This window comes from Trachinotus anak, unplaced genomic scaffold (assembly GCF_046630095.1).
Source record: "Trachinotus anak isolate AG129_WGS33_773 ecotype Australia unplaced genomic scaffold, CSIRO_AGI_Tana_v1 ptg000042l, whole genome shotgun sequence".
In the NCBI taxonomy this organism is placed as follows: Eukaryota; Metazoa; Chordata; class Actinopteri; order Carangiformes; family Carangidae; genus Trachinotus; species Trachinotus anak.
The window spans coordinates 1,018,347-1,037,516 of record NW_027273893.1 but is presented as its reverse complement, the minus strand read 5'-3'; the positions used below and the strand labels follow the sequence as shown (position 1 = coordinate 1,037,516).

Below are 19,170 nucleotides of genomic sequence, written 5' to 3'. Positions count from 1 at the left end.
AGGTTGGTTTTTGTCATGGAGCTGAGACAAGATCTATGGTCCATATCTAAATGGACCTCATTTCCTAAGACAAAGAAACACTCATCTCCCATGTCCTTTTGACCTAGGGCCCCTAATTGAATGTACCAGACCCAGGAAGTCACAGAACATATGGAAATTAAGACACTACAACATACAAAACCCAGGAAGTCACATAGCATATGGAACTTAGGACATTACACTGTGCCACAGATGTATGTTATCACGAACACACAGCTCCATGCACTAGCAGACCGGGCGCACTCATCTACAGACCGTGAACAAGCATCTTCTTCGTCGGTGACTTCTCAAGGCTGGCTGCTCCCGCGGATATAGAGTTGGCCAATTAAAGAACAGAAACAAACTCTACTACCCAGCGAGTGGAGGAGGCATGAGCTCATCAAGTTAAAAATTCAAATTCATTCATTTTTGCGGGAATGTAAAATTTCTGGAGCAGAAAAAGGAGAAACAAAAACTTCACATTTAATTATTTACAACGGATTAACAGTGTTTATGTAAAATAAAGATCTGATGAATAGTTATGGAAAAGATAGCTGCACTTAAATAACCTGTCACTTTATGTGGAATTACCCTCAAATTGAAATTGAAAATTGAAAATCGAGGCAACACATTACAAAATTATAATAATGGGTTTTCTATCAATTCCAATATGTTATTACAAGCAGATGGAGCTTTTTTTGTCTAATATTTATGAACCTAACTGTAAATCTGTCATTCATCTGTCCACAAAAACATACTACATGTTTACACCTCTGGGCAAAAAAGGGGGGTTAGGGTAAATCTGTGCTATTGGTGACTAGATTCCTGGCCTGGTGAGAGGTGTTATCGCTCACTGACATGACACTCACATGACATTAAAACACACCCATATCTTATTCCAATCATATCTAATAATCAATAATCCACAGTATCAAGCAGTAACTTTCATATAACATGTCAAATTCTGAATTAATGTAGTAATTACTATTTATATTGCTGCTGAGTGACAACTGGTGGTGTATTGTCATTGAGAATGACAGTCATACAAATACAGTGGATATAAAAAGTGTACATACCCCTGTTAAAATTATAAGTTTTTCCTGATGTAAAAAAAAATGAGACCATGATAAATAATTTCAAAACTTTTCCCGCCTTTAATGTAACCTATAACCTGTACAATTCAATTGAAAAAAACCCCAAATTTGTCAGGGGGGGAAAATATAAAAAATAAAAAACGCATAATAAGTTGGTTGCATAAGTGTGCACACCCTTAAACTAATTGTTTGTTAAAGTACCTTTGATTTAATGACAGCGAATGTGAATTCATTATGAAACTGTGTTAGGACTAATTAGCCTGTGTCACAGAACGTCAGTAGAGGAGGTGGTCCTTCAATGTGGCCTGGATGCATTTGTGTTCAAATTGCTAAAAGAATGTGGCCCAGACCACCTCCGAATGTGGTCTGAGTGATTGGATCTCAGATGTGTCCTGTACTTCGAGCTGCCCACTTGTGATCGGATCACTCAGGACAGATGTTAATACCAGATCTGAACAGGGCCTGAGAGTCCAAATGCCACTTCTGAATGGACTCTGAAGTGTCTCTGAAGGTAAATACACTGAGCAGCATCTTTGAAACTTCACCCTCTCAGTTCGTCTTATCTGGAAGATTCTCCATTCTAAGCCTTTGTGTTCCTCCCTGCACTTGTCAAGCTGCATGTGCATTTTCTTCACATCCTCAGTGAAAGGAAGGAGCTGAAGAGTGTTGCATTTCCCCTCTTTTAGAGTCTGTAAGGCACGTGATGACACAACACACATGCCATGCATCTTCTGTCTTATGTAATCATTTTTGGTCTTGTCTGTCCATGCTTGGCATACCAGTGTTCTCAAAGTCTCAGAATGCTTTTCTCCTGTTTGAGACTTCATCTTGGTGCATAGCATTTACCAGCTCCCAAACCCTTCTGTTGATGCCATCTGGGACAGGCTGAGCATACGCACAGCCTGACTGGATGCAACTTTTGCCTGGCTTTAATTATCCTGCATTTGTGTGCTAGCTTGCACCTGGATGTGCCTCCATAGTGCTTTTCTTTTAAGCTAAGCCTCACAGTGTATGCAGTGCATGTAGTCACTTGTTTTCACTTAGTTTGCAGTCTGCTGACTTGGTTAGTGTTCCACTACCAGTCTTTAGGACGTCATTATTATGAGCACAATTTCCTTTGTTTCTAATGAGGTCAAAATGAAGTTGTCTTTCTTTTGATTTCAAGGGAAGACTAATAGCTTTTGCTACTGCAGGTTCACTGCTGTGTTAGCAAACTAAGTGCCTTGACAGGACAGTACAGACAGGAATGCCTTTTGCTGTAAGCTCTGCTGCCGTCTGTCATTTTTGCAGTTTCATGACTGACACATTTTCCTGGTTTGTTTCATCAGAGTTTTCACTTTCTGCTCTCCTCTTGTCTTCATCTAGAGAAGTTCTGGTCTGTGTATGTCTGCATTTCTGTTGTGGTGGGGGGGGGGGGTACCTTTTTTTTTTCCCTTTCCTCCTTTTCGTTGGACCCCCCCCCCCCCCGCCCGTTATTCGTGTTTGGGGGTCAGGTGATTGTATCTGGATGAGAGGTTGTGAATTTAATGTGTTTGTGATGGTTGAGTCTGTGTGTGTGAGTGTAAGAGAGTGTTAAACACTGTAAGATTTAAGGAAATTAATAAGCAGAGTAGGTTTGAATGTTTGACAATTTTGATGTGGTTCGTGTATAGGTAGGAGGGGTGATTGAATGTACATGTGTAAATGGGAATAATATTAATCATAACTGTAATAATATTTCAATAGTAATTATAATAAGCAATAATAGTATATAAGAAGTAATAATGACAACAGCCATCATGCTGCTCTTATTTCGGTGCTCTTTACCCCTGTGTTTTGGCTGCTGTAACGCACAAATTTCCCCGTGGTGGGATCAATAAAGTCCTATCTATCTATCTATCTATCTATCTATCTATCTATCATGACAGCATATACAGAACAGCATCAGTTAAGAGTCCAAAACTAAAACAAACAAGTGAATTAGTAAGTAAAAAAATAAACCACCAAATAAGAGAGAGAAACAAAATTGTCTACGTAACTTCTAATCGAACAAAATAATAAAGAAAGAAAGAAGAGGGTTTACAGTGTACATGGAGGGGAAGTGTGTTTCAGTTTCGGTACATGTATTTACTATGAATGGTGGACAGGCAAAAAGAGGTGACTGGTATCGGTATATGATTATGAAGTTATGTTACTGATTAAAGGGTTCCAGATACTGTTGAAGTCTGTGGTTGGGTTTTTGATGGAGATGGTAAAATAGTAGATTTTTCCAAATTGTGATATTGATGAGGGAGATGTGGCAGAATGTGGCAGCTGAAAAGTAAAGATAGGTGGTTGCTGATATCTTCCCAGAATTGTTTGATTGGCGTGCAGTCCCATGTAGCATGTGTCTGTTGTATTTTTTGTGCAGTGTGGACAAATGTCTTAATTTGTGAACCCCATTTTCAACATCTTTTCCCCTATGTGGTGTACTTTCTGGATGATCTTGAGAGATTGCCTTATACGGTCAGGTCCATAAATATTGGGACATCGACACAATTCTCATCTTTTTGGCTCTAAACACCACCACAATGGATTTGAAATGAAACGAACAAGACGTGCTTTAACTGCAGACTTTCAGCTTTAATTTGAAGGTATTTACATCCAAATCAGTGGAACGGTGTAGGAATTACAACAGTTTGTATATGTGCCTCCCACTTTTTAACAGACCAAAAGTAATGGGACAAATTAACAATCATAAATCAAACATTCACCTTTTAATACTTGGTTGCAAATCCTTTGCAGTCAATTACAGCCTGAAGTCTGGAATGCATAGAAATCACCAGACACTGGGTTTCATCCCTGATGATGCTCTGCCAGGCCTCTACTACAACTGTCTTCAGCTCCTACTTGTTCTTGGGGCATTTTCCCTTCAGTTTTGTCTTCAGCAAGTGAAATGCATGCTCAAAAGAGAGAATCTTTTTTAGATGTTGTTTGGCAAACTCTAATCTGGTCTTCCTGTTTTTGAGGCTCACCAGTGGTTTACATCTTGCAGTGAACCCTCTGTATTCACTCTGGTGAAGTCTTCTCTTGATTGTTGACTTTGACACACATACACCTACCTCCTGGAGAGTGCTCTTGATCTGGCCAACTGTTGTGAAGGGGTTTTTCTTCACCAGGGAAAGAATTCTTCGGTCATCCACCACAGTTGTTTTCTGTGGTCTTCTGGGTCTTTTTGTGTTGCTGAGCTCACCGGTGCGTTCTTTCTTTTTAAGAATGTTCCAAACAGTTGATTTGGCCACACCTAATCTTTTTGCTATCTCTCTGATGGGTTTGTTTTGATTTTTCAAATGATGGCTTGCTTCACTGATAGTGACAGCTCTTTGGATCTCATATTGAGAGTTGACAGCAACAGATTCCAAATGCAAATAGCACACTTGAAATGAACTATAGATCTTTTATCTGCTCCTTGTAAATGGGATAATGAGAGAATAACACACACCTGGCCATGGAACAGCTGAGCAGCCAATTGTCCCATTACTTTTGGTCCCTTAAAAAGTGGGAGGCACATATACAAACTGTTGTAATTCCTACACCATTCACCTGATTTGGATGTAAATACCTTCAAATTAAAGCTGAAAGTCTGCAGTTAAAGTACATCTTGTTCATTTCATTTCAAATCCATTGTGGTGGTGTTTAGAGCCAAAAAGATGAGAATTGTGTTGATGTCCCAATATTTATGGACCTGACTGTAGAATTTGGAAAGTATAATAGTTTTTTTCTGGTGTTGATGAGCAATATTTCTGATGTCGATCGGGTGGCTCTAACATGGGTGATTTGATGTTCATTTTTGTCAGTATAGATGATTTAAGTTGGAGGAACTCTAGAAACTGTTACCCCAAGGCTTTTATTCTGGACCAGGTGTAAGAATGAGACCATGGTGTTATTGTGAAAAATATGTTTGAGGTGTCTGATGCCTTTGCTGAGCCAGTGAGTGGCTTTCTATTTCATAAAAAATCTGGATTGTTCCAGATTGAAGTGTGCATGGTCAATGAGATTGTGGTGTTAGCTGTTTGGTGAAATTCCCACCAGGCTGTAAGATTTGTAGCTGTGGTGGGGTTTTTGAAGCATGGATGGTGTCCTCCTCCTCTAGACCTCCATGGTTTTTGGATTTTGTAAGGTGGATTGTTTGATTCTGGAGGTCTTGTTTTTCCAGTAAAACCTCATAATTGTGGCGTGTAAAGATTTAAACCAATGAGGGTGGGGGCTTGAAGGAGATCATTGAGAATTAGTAATTAATCATTGGTAGGATGGTCATTTTTATTGTGGAGATTCTGCCTATGAGGGAAATTGGTAGATTCATCCAATGCTGAAGGTTGTCCTCTTTGGTTTTGGCGAGTTGTTTGAAGTTAAGATTGGGTAACTCTGACAGCCTGGGAGAGATGTGAACCCCCAGATATGTGATATTACCAATGTTGGTGTTTAGGCTGCCAAATCCCAGCAATCAGGGCTGAGTGGAAGAATTGTGGATTTGGTCTAGATGATAGTTTAGTCTGATATATGAGAGAAGGTGTTTATGAGATGGATAGTTTCTGGTAGTGAGGAGGACAGATTCTGTAAATAGAGTAAAATGTCATCTGCATATAGGCAAATTTTCTAATGGGTGTTTCCTGTTTCATGCCTGTGATTTTTCTGTTTTGATGGATAGCTGCTGCAAATGGCTCAGTGAAAATGGCAAATAATGACGGAGAGGGTGGACATCCTTGCCTAGTACCCCTGTGGAAAGTGAAGCTTTGAGATATAAGTCCATTGGTGGTGATCATGGTCATTGGTGATGTGTACATAGCCATAACCCAGTGAGTAAATGATGCACCAAACCGAATTTTTAGTGTTGAAAACAGGAATACCCAATTCAATTTGTCAAATGCTCTTTCTGCATCCAGTGAGACTGTGGTTGTTGGTGAGTTGTTGTTTTTTTAAATCCAAATTTTATTTAACTTTCGGAAGTTTCATACAAACATAAATGGCATGGTACATTCCATACTACTTCAATCAGACACATCAGACAACAAAGAATGATCACATACACAATAATAACGTAGGGGAAATAAATAGTCGTGGAGTTCTTGCCAAGTTCAAATTACTCTATCACACTGCAGAGCCTCAAAGCTTTCGTTCTCTCCATCCATTTCAGCAAAGAAAAGTAATAGCATAATTCCTTATGAAAAATGTAGGAATTAATTTCTGTTTTCAAGAATCTACTCTTATATAGAAAAAAATTCCCAAGAATGATGATTGTGTTCACTATATTCCATATCTTTTTTTTATGCCAAAGATCACATTTACTTTGTATAATTAACAGTAATCCATTCACCAAAAGCGCAGGAAGTTGTGGATTGACATTATTTTGACTTACGCAAAAGGACATCAGAATTTTTGATTGTGGGAATGCTGACAAACTTGTCGTACAGTTTTTGGTCATTTAAATTAAATTTGGAACAAAAGGTCCTATAAGGTATAATATTTCCAGTATCATCTAATAAATGCATTACAGGCCATATTCCTTTCTCTAGCCAATTGTCATGGAATTAAGATGTATTCCTAAATAGCACCATAGCATCTACAATTCCACAATGATATTATGAGTGCTGAAGTTATGTTTGTAGATCAATTTCCAATATAATGATACTCATTGGTCATTGTCACATCTTAGGAGGAAGTTGATGCCTCCTAGCTTCATAAAGATTTGGTTTGGGATATGAAATCAAAAGCTATCTGGATTTTTGAAAAAGGATTTAATTTATTTTTATGGTACCATTAATATAGTCAATATCAAGGGCTTTTAGCCTTAACTTCTTACACTCCTTAACCACTGTTGCTTTCCTAATGTTGTGCGTCTTTCTTTTCCAAATATAATGAAAAGTTAGCTTGGTTTATGGCTTTTATTACAGTATTTGAAGTGATATTGAGTATGCTGGATAAATGAATGTTGAGATGCACTCCATTTTTGTGAATAAGATTCGACCAATAATAGAGATGTCTCTTTGAGACCACAAATTCAAATGAGATTAACATTTATCTAAATTATTCTTAATGTTGAGTTTATCATCGAAGGGTCTTTAGATATTTCTGTTGAGTTCAAACATTTCCTCACACCTAACATTCCCTTAGGATTCTGGACTGACTATGAAAATTTGAATTGAATGTTCTGTTTCCATTTTCCATTTTATTTATTTATATAGCACATTTAAAACAACCTCAGTTGACTAAAGTGCTGTACAGACAATACATAAACAAATGTAACACTAAATTAAAAGCAGCAAGAAAACCGTAAAACAATAAAACATTTAAAAGTTAATTTACATGAACATGTAATAAAACGTAATAAAAGTTGGTTCGATGACCTCAAAGCTCTGGTTGGCGTGTGAAAGATTAAAAGATCTGCAAGATATGGTGGCACCAATCCATGAAAACTTAAAAAATAATTAAAATTTAAAAACATTGAAAATTAAATACAATTTTTAAATGCACCCTGCAAACAGAATATGCAAAATAAAATATAAAAAGTATAAGAGATTTCAAATATTTCTGAGGAGCAGAATCTACACAAAGTAGATACTTAGACAAATATACATTTTATATCACAAATAAAACTTTGTGATATAAAATTTATTTTACCTGACCTTACCTTTGTTCAGCTTTGCTGTTCTTGTTCTGCTGTATGTCTTCAGTATCAGTATGTAAGTTCAAGAGAAACAAAAAACAGTCAAATTGCAGGTCATTGCCTCATCCAAAGGGATTTTAAGTTTATCAGCATTTTCTGGGGGAGTCCATTGCACTTGAGGGTCCTCAGAAAAAAAGAAGCGCTGCCAGGCCATCTTGACCAAGTTTGAGGTATTCAGGCTCCATGTCAGGTCCTCTGATATGCAGACTCCTTGGAATGTCATCATTTTATCCTATTAGACAGTTTTGTGAAATTCTGTTATAATCCAGTCAATTCTGAGTTGAGTCCAAGTTGACGTTTATACCAACTTTGAAGAAATTCTCTTAAGGTGTTCCTGAGATACCGCTTTCATGAGAATATGACTGACCTTTGACCATTTGATGTCATCACTTCATCATTTTATCATATTAGGCATTTATGTTAAATTTTATCATAATTGACATAAGTATTCTTGAGCTATGGCCACAAACATGCTTTATTAAGTTACACTGAACTTTGACCACCAAATACTCATCAGTTTATCTTTGAGTCCAAATGAATGTTTGTGCCAAATCTAATGAAATCCCCTCTGAGTTCACAAGAATGAGAGAGACAGACAGACAGACAAGCTGATAACATAATGCCTGCGGCCATGGCCGTTACTGGCAGAGGCATAACAAAACTGAAAACTTTTGTGTCATTGCATATTTAACAGATCACCCAAGGGACAATTACAATGACCCCAAGGACCAGAACATCACAACCACGTCAACAGAAGCTGGTGAGTGACTTCTCAAGATGATTCACCACTGTGCTTCATATTTTATCTCTTACACTGCAGAACACATAGATTTTAAAACCGCTGCTCATAGTCAACAATTTGTTCTCATAATATTGTAATAAAGCCACTGCTGTAGGGAGGACAGGCTGGACACGTACATGAAGCAGTAAAATGTCAGACACCTCAGCTTCTGAAGGAAATCCATCAAAAACAGGTAGCAAGGTCAAAAACACTGGAGGGCAAGAACATCCAACACTGGAAGTCTTGACACTGAGGTACAAAGACAAACTGGCAAAGGACATGTGGAGACAGGGCGAACTAAATACACACAGGGGTAGACAACGAGACAAAGGTGTAGCACATTGGGGGGGGCAGGTGATCAAACAAGTCTCTGCAAAGAGAGACAAGGTGAGTAAATACAAAATAAAACAGGAAGCAGATATAAAGATGAACAAGAAGCAAAAAATATGGCTTTAGGCAGTGGAACTGGATGTGACAGACTGTACTCACATGTAGTACACTTTGTACGCTTATGTAGTACGCTGTGTATTCTCATGTAGTACGCTGTGTATTCTCATGTATCAGCTGTGGATCAGCTGATTTCACTCATAGATGATCTGTATCAGCAGGAAAAAAAAGTAATCGGCGCATCTCTAGTAATAATCCTACATATTAAGTGTTCAAAATGCTAATTATAAAGTCATTAAATCCAAGACATGCTCAAACGCTTGCCTTTGTTGAAGATGAACTAAGTTTACATTTGGTCATCTGGTGATGGACATCAGTAAAGCTTCATCAGAGATCAGGTAAAGAAGTGAACTGAGAGTCAGAGCTAGTTAGACATGTTAGGGTTTTAGAGGTGTTAGGAGAGGAGGAAGTCAACAGGGTATTGAAGATAGAGAGGGATGCCCCTGCTCTGATAGACTTCGGGAGCTGGTTCCACCATCAGGGAACCACAGAACACTCTGGACTGAGACTGTCTGTGTGCAGGGATGGTAATGACAGACCACATTCATTAGAGGAACACAGTGGAGGAGAAGGAGCATGAGGCTGAATGATTGACTATAGTGTAGTATGTGCAGTTGAACACTGCCAGTGTGTTGCTAAGTGTTGTTATGTGGGGTTTTTTCTGTGTTACTGTCAAACAGACAAACCACCACCAGCGGGGCCAGCAACCACTGTGGAAATGGAAGAGCTGAAGCAGTAAGCATCACCACACAGGGATGATAACGAGTCGTCGGAGCAACCAGCCACTCAACAGATCAATGTCTCTTCAACAGCGGTCAGACGCTACAGAGCAAACGCCCCCACCCCCAAAAGGTCATATGCTGGAGTGGGCTGATTCTTACCCACACTGTTTTTCAACAGACGCCATGTCTGATGAGAATTTACCAGAGGTTCATGACTCATCCTGCCAAACTGTTGTGGAACTCTAATATTAATGTGAGTCAGTTTGGAATCATAATAAGAAAACTTGAGTCATCAACAAAATTAGAATTTTTTTCCTGTGAACCAGACACTGTGAAGATTCAGGGACCAACTTGATAGAAAGTGCATCTTTTGCAATAACAAAGCTGAAAGTACTGTTAGAGTATTGTTTTATGAATACTTGTATATTAAATTATTTTGGTTAGATATAGATATATACAGAAATATATATTTCCTTATAGATGCTGACTGGTTCAACTGTTCATTTAGAAAAAAGAAAAAGAAGAAAAAACATTTGGAAAATACTACACCCACCAGTGTAAATGGACTAAAAAGAAAATACACACACACAGCTCAGAGTTTTATTCAGACACTGTATTGATTCATTACATGAACTAAGGCAATAAAAACACAGTAGCTACTTGTAAAGCCTTAATTATTTCATTGTCTTTATTTATGTGTTGCATTAATTTCTCATTTTATTTTGTATGTTTTCTCTCATTCTTCTGTGTACTGCCATGATCTGCTGGATTGTTCCCTCCATGTTCAGTGTTTACTTGTTAAGATGAAATGGGAAATGTTTTCAATAGTAAATCATTTGAGAAAAAAAAAACTTTATGCACCTACTTGAGGTGATGCATGGTGGTTAGTCTTTATTTGAATATTAATATTTACACACAGCACTGTTCATTCCAGGGGCATAAATAAAAATAAATACAGTTAAATTAAGTTTAATGGGTCCAAAACAAAATGATCTAACTCATTTGTTTGTTCTCATTGCCTTCTTATTCTTCAGTCTTTTGAAGCAGAGCCATATTGTTGCAGTTCCTGCAGAAAGTGACTGAAGTTTGGTTTAGAGTCTGTCCACTTCTTTTTATCAATGTGGAATTTCTCAGTAAAATCACAAAAAACAACATCTTTGTTCAGGACTTCTTTAAGATATGTGAAAAATGTCTCAGTCCTGAAATTGGATTCATTGTCCAGTTTTTTCTTCTCATACAATGATAAAATAAATGAAAAATTGTTTCATCTTCTTCTGAACAGAAATTACAAGAATACTCCAGAGTTACAGTCTGTATACTATTCCTTATGTTGTTATTGGAGCATTTTTTTTCTCAATGATTTCTACAACATATTGTATCTACATTCATTGAAGTGTCTTTTTCTGAACCTCTAAGTATGGAAGTTTTTGGAAGTTTGGAAGTTTTTCTGTGCCATCAGAGTTTGAATATGAATTTCTAACACTGATTTTTTTCAGCATCGAAATCAGACTTTGAATTTTAAAAACCATCAAATTTCAAGCACTCATCTTTTTTTTCACCTCTGATCTTTTTCAATGTTGAAATAAATTCAGTGTAAAAAAAATGTGATGTCTCAAAATATTCCGTTTTTTAAAATTCGACATAAAAAAAATTCAACATCTAAAAAAAAATCAGTGTAAAAAAATTCAGCATCTCAAAAAATTCAGTCGCAAAAAATTCAATCTAAATATAAAATTCAGTGTAAAAAAATTCAATGTCTCGAAAAATTCAGTCACAAAAACTTCAGTCGCAAAAAATTCAGTGTAAAAAGTTACAGAGTTAACATCCGGGTCACTAAGGAGAAGCAATCGATCCCTGTCTCAATTCATCCAACGTCCAGCCAATCAGGTTACGCTCCACTGGTCATGTGACACTGACACAGGCGCTATGTCCAACACCAGTGATGGCATTTCGGTGAGTATGTTTACTCTATTTGCTTTATATGTTTGTAAAATTGAGTAACAGATGTTAATCGACACGTTGCACATTAACCGGATTTATTGAACAATATCTACACTTAACTTTTAATGAGGTGGTCTTAGGTCTTATTAGCTAACGGTATGTGAGCATACTTTTGGTTTTGGGGCAGCGAGATTGATGACTGACAGCACTTTAGCCCAGGGGAGCAGATGGGAATTTTGATCAAGCAGTTATTTTTGTGTACTAATTTGGGGTTTAACTAGCGCCCCGACTTTGAACATAGGAATTTCCGACATTCGTGTACAACTTGAACGCACCATTAGTCATAGAACGCATAGAACACGGGGGGGGGGGGGGGGCAGATTGGGGTCGTTGCACAAATGTTGCTTGTAGCTGGCCTACTCCCCCTGCTTTACCTGTAAATGGCTCAACCTGCCCACCAGACGCTGCATACATCAGCCCGAACCGCGGGTGTTGATATTCGGACCCGACGTTTAGAACCAGTCCGGTCGGTTTGATCTGTCAAGCCCGGCCCGTCAAGAACTCCATGCTGTGACGTGGGGTCACTCAGGTAGCTCACCTGGTAGAGTCGGTATCACCAGGGTTTCCTGCAGTGGCCCAGATTCGAGTTCGTTCTCACTTAACGGGACAAATTATTTGTTATTATTGTTGTTGATTTTCTAATACAGAAGTGTTTCTGCTGCATTATCATGTAATTCCGGAGGTTTTTATTTTATGTTTGTCGTGTTGAGAGTTGAAGAGAGATTATTTCAGGCATAATTAAGCATGTTTAATAAGATTTATCTGAATTTGTGTCTTTTCCTATTGAGAGATTATTTTGTTGTATTACTTGTATAAAATTGTTACTGGTTTGTAATACCCCTCTTACTTTTTCTGTGTTGTTTGTGATGACAGGACAATCATGGGGATAATATTTTGCAGTCAGCCCGCCACTTATTACATTTACTCAGTTCGTCTGGTCAACAGGGCGCACCCAGTGGTGGTGTCACAAATCAACATATGAGGTTTAGTATTAAACTTTAATTCATGTGCATATGGCTTATTTTACCTTTACATTGTAGATGTATTGATGTTTAATACATATTCTTGGCTACAATCCTACAGAGAACAGAGACGTACAGATTCAATTCAAATGGAAATGACCAGGTGAGGAGAAGTTTGTTATTTTAATGTATAACATCAGCCACTTAAAGGTCGAGTCTGGAGTTTTGTCCGTTGCTGTTTGTAAACACAATATTCAAACTGACCCCCCTCCTCTCTCGGACTCAGTGGTGCACAACAAAACAAAGCAAAAGACCAAAACATGTGGGGGGTGGGGGGGAGTCACTTCCACACAGGACTAGAAGCCCATAGGTGTTAATTAAGAGGGCAAGTCTGCCGTTCATTTTTGAGCAAAAACCTCCAGACTCTGCCTTTAAGGCTCATGTTAAATTAATTATGAAATGAAAGAAAAGCACAGTAAGACTTGATAATAATAATCTTCTAATGTTATCACAAAATAGATGAGGTTGTAGTTTATGTTTTATTTTTTTATTTTCTATAGGTCATTTCCAGGTATTTTCGCCAGGGGCAGAGGGAAGAGGCGCTTTCCTGCAGCAAGTCCTGTTCCTGCCAAGAGACCTAAACCATTGGATGTGGCTTTCTATTTGTTGCCAAAGCGATGTGAAAAAAAACCCCAAAGAGCAGGAGCAAATAGTCCATATGCAGGACTGCTCATCTAGATGAAAGCACAACAATAAAATAGAAAAGATGATTAAGTAGTTGTTCCTAGGAGAGAAAAATAAAATAGAAAATTACCAATAGAAAAACAAATCCATGATAAGATCTGGTGTTTGTAAAGTGCAATGTGTACTAATTGCTACAGATATTTGAACAGTTCAAAATCTGATGCCTATTAACAAATATTGCACGGCTTGTTTCCGTTCTGGCTGGTAACTGCATGAAATGTGGTGTTTTTTCTCTTGCGCGTCCGCCCCAAAGTGGATATAAAAATGAATATTAGGCTGTATAAAAACTAACTACTGAGAAAAGACTGTCGCGCGAAAGCTGAGAAATGGTAACATCGTAATAATTCCTATGACCACAGCTGGCCACAGTGGTCTACAACAGCTGTTTGAGAAGCGCAGTACAAGGAATACAACTCAGAAATTAACTAGGTTTCATTTTAATAAGTTGTAGGAAACTATCAAACACATAGGTGTATATTTAAGAAACGCCACAGACTAAGAGAACTGTAGTTTTTATGTAACAAAGAAAATTTATTCGATTAATCGAGTAATCGGATAAAACATACTTTCTAAATTTTTTTGTCTTTTTTATTGAACTTTTCGCTCCATGCCCTGCCATCTGTCAACACCCACTGGGAATGACGAGGACCCATGAGAGCTCACGAATTCATACATAATAGTGCGATATAGCAGAATGTAGCTTCTATAAAGAGAACCATAAAACTATTTCCATCGAGAGGCGTAGAAGGAAAGAAAAGGGATGTGATGGGTCATAGATTACGTTGTGAATTTTGACCTCCACAATCAGCGCTCTTCGTTCATGATGTCAACGTGATGAAATGTCTGAAAACCTCTGACCTGTTGACTTCAGGCCTACCTCCACCTAATATGACATTTTCAAGGTGGTAATGCAGAGAAATATGATCTGCTGTGAACACAGTGTATTTTATTTTGAAAAATAACCGGATGTTTTATTTTGTTAATGCCGCCGTGCCGGAGCGGAGTCGGTACCCATGCCAATACTTATCTGCTTTAAGTTGACCACCATCTTTAGAAAAATGGCTAAAAGTTCATATGGTTTGCTCCAAAACTCCCAAACCCACCCCACAGCTTTGTGTGTAGTCTGCTTTATGGCGCACTGACTTTCACTAAATGGTGGCGTCAGTGAACTCCAATACAAGACAAATGGGGGTCTGGGGAAAAAAAAAAAAAAAAAAAAAAAGAGACTTCCTGAAAGTGAACATCAGCCTGACAGCTGCAGCAGTTAAGAGGGATCCAGTGAAACAGCAAGGCAGCTGTTGACTTGCCAAACCAAATTTTGTCCAAATGTATCTGAGTGAAACACGTACACATTATTCTACTTCACAACAGCTCATGAACAGCTGGACTGTATTTTAATGGTAACAAGTTGAATGGGAAAGCTAGAAAACACAGGCTGACTGCTTATCATTAGCCTGCTGTGATAGTCTACATCAGTCTGATGTGATGAGATGCTGTGAGGTTCTGGCAAGTCTCACGCTAGTTACCTTTCTCAGTGTGTTGAGTATCTGCTGACTGAAGCTGACAGTTAGTCAACTTCTCATCTGATATTATAAAACCATATTGTCTGTGCTAATGAATTGAAACTGCAGCAAACTCAACAACACATTCATATCTTAATTTACTGTTACTGTTAATTTCTGTCCATTAATGTGCCATTCTCTCTCTGCCTCCACAGTACAGTCACAATGAGCAGTTCACAACTTACTTTATCAGCTCATACATAACATGTCGGCAGTGATGTAACAACACAATGAAAATTTCTGGCTCTGTCATTTAACTTGTCAGAAAGACATGGCACAACCACAACCTGAGCAGTCAAGGTTGCTAGGCAACAGGAGTGGGGCTTTGTGATGTGGTGAACGGTAAGGGTGGAAACAGTTGTGGACCCAAAGCAGGAATCCTCCATAGGTCATTTCAGTTCAGCCTTGGTGGTCTACAACGGCTTCGAAGGCATCCACCAAAGGATGTGGCTCCTGACACATCTTGTGTCTTCTCTTCAATCATTTGTGCCTCCTCCTCCCACTCACACTCCTGAACCCAGGTCCTTCATTACCAGCACTATCCAGACAGTGCCAGATCATCTGCTCATGCTCCAGCCTCTGTTCTTCTGTGTGTTTTCTAAGTATTTACTGTTACCTGTGTGGCGAGTGGAGGGGTGGGAAAGGGTGTACCGACAACGCCACCTGGGGAGTTTCGCCCCAGGAGATAGTTTATGAGATGGATAGATGTTAGATGGTTAAATTTACTATACACAGGTCTACACAGGTCCGTATACCACAGGCAGAGACGTATTTAGAAAAGTAGAAAAATAGTTTATTTTACAACCAATTAAAATATCACTTGAACAATACTGGCTCGTAATTACGTACTGGGGCCACAGAGCAGAATGAACAGGGCTGTGGAGGCTACGGCGGCCCAAAATCAAATCAAGGGGGAGGAATAACTAACCAAAAACACCCGTGACACTGCAAACACACACACCCGCAAGGGGTTCGTGAAGAAAATACCACCACCAGGAATTGGGTCGCCGCCTGGCCCTCCGCACCTGTCCACAAAGACAAGAAAGCAAGTTATAAAACTGGCCTCCCAGTTAATATGGCCCTTAATTGCTATCTAACACTTACACACACACTACTTTAAGTAATTAAAAACAACGAAACAAACCATCAAACAAAGGTAAATAATGTTCCTTAAACAACAAACAAACAGTCAATAATGTTCAACAAATTAAACAAATGAATACAAAATAAATCTTTTCAAGGTTGATTAATGAACTAAACAGAATCCTTAAAAACAGCAATAGGCCCTGACACCAGCTCTGTGAAGAGCCTTAGTACGTCACTTCCCCACAGCTCAGAAGAGCTGAAGAGTCAAAACGGCTTCAGTGAGCCAAAACAGTCAGGGTGAACCAAACGCAGCCAAAACAGCAGTGGGTGAACCAACGCAGCCAAAACAGCAGTGGGTCCAGGAAATGGTGGCTTTAATAGTTTCTGGGCCTCACCAGCAGGGCATTACAGAGCGCCGAGAGGTCTAGGACAACAGAGCAGGACAAAACAATCAGTCGGGAGCAGCATAACAGGCTGAAACGAGAGGCGGACAACGCCGACTTACCACGTGGAGACCGCGCCACAACGCCGACCGGCCCCCAGCGGGGCAGCTCAGCCCCGTGACTCCAGCAGTCCGCCACACTGTAGCAGAAACAGCCATATCACCAAATAGTCAACACGTGAGTGGGAGAGAAAGCAGCAGTGTGCGCCAATGCCCCTTACCAGTGCGCCGAAGGAGAGCGCGCATCGTTCTGGCGACACGCCAAAGACGCACTGATGCTGGGCACGCTACACTGCGCTGAAGGGCAGAGCGTGCGTTATTATGGCAAAACGCTGAAGACGCTCTGGTGCCAGCACGCCACACGGCTTCACCACGCCACTCCAGGCCCCAGCCACCACCACGGACGAGCGGAACAGGAAGAGAGAGAGTGCGCCAGGTGTACCCAGGCCCCTATATATAAAGGTGCGCTCCCCGCCCACAAATCAGTGCCACAGGGTGACACAGCGCCCCACTGTGAGGAGGAGTAAGCCGTGCTCCGGCCACACCTGCTTGTGTTCCTGTCTGCTGGTCATCATCTGCCTGTAAATCTGGATTAATTCAGTTTGGTTATTGTCAGGTTTAAACAACTCAAAACATTATTAAAAATACAAAGAGAGAAGACACAGAGTGAGAGCTCTTTTTACTCGTGAGGAGAACGGACAGAGATGTACTCAGTTACACTCTCCAACCCGCTCTGAGTACATCTTGCCGTCTCCTCTTTTTTATTTCCTTAGGGTGGTCCCTAGTTACATGAGAAATGCAGCCTCTAAAGGATGGGGAGCACACAGGCTGCACTCCTTATCTAAAAACGTTGTAAGAATGTTTTTGTTTCTAGCAGGTGTTCAAGGTCTGGGACCTTGCTAATTTATCAGTTGCATAGTTTCTCAGAACATCCCTCTACTCTAACTCAAAGACTTTCATGTTTATCTCTTCAGTGTGGTTTCGCTTTGTGCCCCGTCCTTGAATCTGCATGAGAGTCCTCCTGATGTCTCTGAAAAACAGCTTGCACAACATCCTACATAGTAGCACACACACAGGCATATGTATGACTTTTAAACAGTATAAGCAAATGTAAGATAACTTCTATGTGCAATAATTCCAACATTTCCCTCCTGTTTATCATATATTTGCTTAAATTCTCATATCACTTATTTTCAGCCACTTCACTTAGATTTTCAGCTGTAAGGTCATTGTTATAAGAACAAATACATTTACACTCAGAGGAAAATGTTGCATGCAAATGACGGTTTTACTCATAATCTCCTGGATCGGGAAAGAGATCAGGAAGATGCATGGAGTCATCTTTGTCCTCTCCGGAGTCATGGTCTGTACCTAGCAGGGGATACAGCTGCGCCACACGTTGTTCCATAGGTGATATAGCTGTGGTAATGAGACAGTTAAGCAGAGAACGCAAACAAGGAATACAACAACAACCACACAATGTCAGAATTGCTGCAAACACAGCCAATGATACTAAAATTGAGGAAATTAACACTCAATACTTTCCAAAGGCATCCATCCATGACTCCCACATCGTGGTGTCGACACCGGAATGCTCTTTCATCTTGCTATTAAGAGTGCGTAAGCCCGCAATGGCCTTTGTCAGGCTGCCATCAGCAGCGGTGTTGTTTGGTATAAATGAACAACACTGTTCACCAAACATCGCACAAATGCCTCCTTTTTCAGCAAGTAACATATCCATAGTTATTCTGTTTTGGAAAGACATGAGTGACGTTGCTGACAATTGTCCATGAACGGCCTCAAAACCGCTTTGAGTCCAATTTCCAAGTTTCTGAACATTGTAGTGGATGTAGTTGATTCTGTCAACGTTCTTGTTAATCGTACACCACCAACAGATAAAAGATTCGAACCCTGCTGCAATTTGATCAGCCAATTTGTACCTGTCAGGTACTCCATGTGGAACTCCTATCGCGTCTATGTAAGTCGGGTCGTTACCAGACAACCAGGTTGCAGAACGTTTGTGTTACAGTGCCCCGAAACCCTTTTAACGCTTTTATAGGAATATCTACAGCAGTGGTTGTATTGGGAGGTATTGTAATAGTGATCGAGTTATTATATGTCCAGGATATTATCCATGGAATTCCATTCCATCCCGGAGCATTACTTCTTTTAACACGATTGGTGTGATTGGCAGCTTGATTTTGTTTGGGTGGCTCCCAGAGGTACCATACCAGTAAAAAGGTCAGGATAAAAAACACAGTTGTTATCCAACAACAGATAGACTGTTTTAGCCATCTTGGAGCCATTTCAGCTAAAGGGTTATCCTCTACTTGGTTTGGTGTCTTGGAAAATTTTCACTGACTTTCAGGTCTTACCAGACTCTACACATCTGACACCACCCTATTATCAGACTCTTGCTCACCTCCCCTATCGGAATCTTCAGCTGAGATGACTCTCTTACAGTGTGTTAGATGTATCCAGGTACCTCTTTCCGCTATTTTAACTGCAGTAGGAGTTGTTAGCAATACCTGGTAAGGTCCTTCCCATTTGGGAGAGTACCAATGTTTCTTCTTGATGCTCTTTATTAGAACCCAGTCTCCTGGTTCCACTAATTGGGTGTCCTGCTGGG

General features: G+C 39.6%; 1 long non-coding RNA gene and 1 pseudogene across 1 annotated transcript in view; one reads left to right on the top strand and one right to left on the bottom strand.

Annotated features, from left to right (window-relative positions):
• Positions 1-12,035, top strand: part of LOC139615140 (uncharacterized) — a 34,972-nt gene extending 22,937 nt beyond the window's left edge. Inside the window, exons 3-4 of the long non-coding RNA XR_011687237.1 lie at positions 8,489-8,554; positions 9,703-12,035. This is a non-coding gene — a long non-coding RNA (uncharacterized lncRNA). The remainder of the gene's footprint in view (positions 1-8,488; positions 8,555-9,702) is intronic.
• Positions 12,036-15,790: 3,755 nt separating this feature from the next.
• LOC139615097 (proprotein convertase subtilisin/kexin type 6-like) overlaps positions 15,791-19,170 on the bottom strand; it is a 33,300-nt pseudogene continuing 29,920 nt past the window's right edge.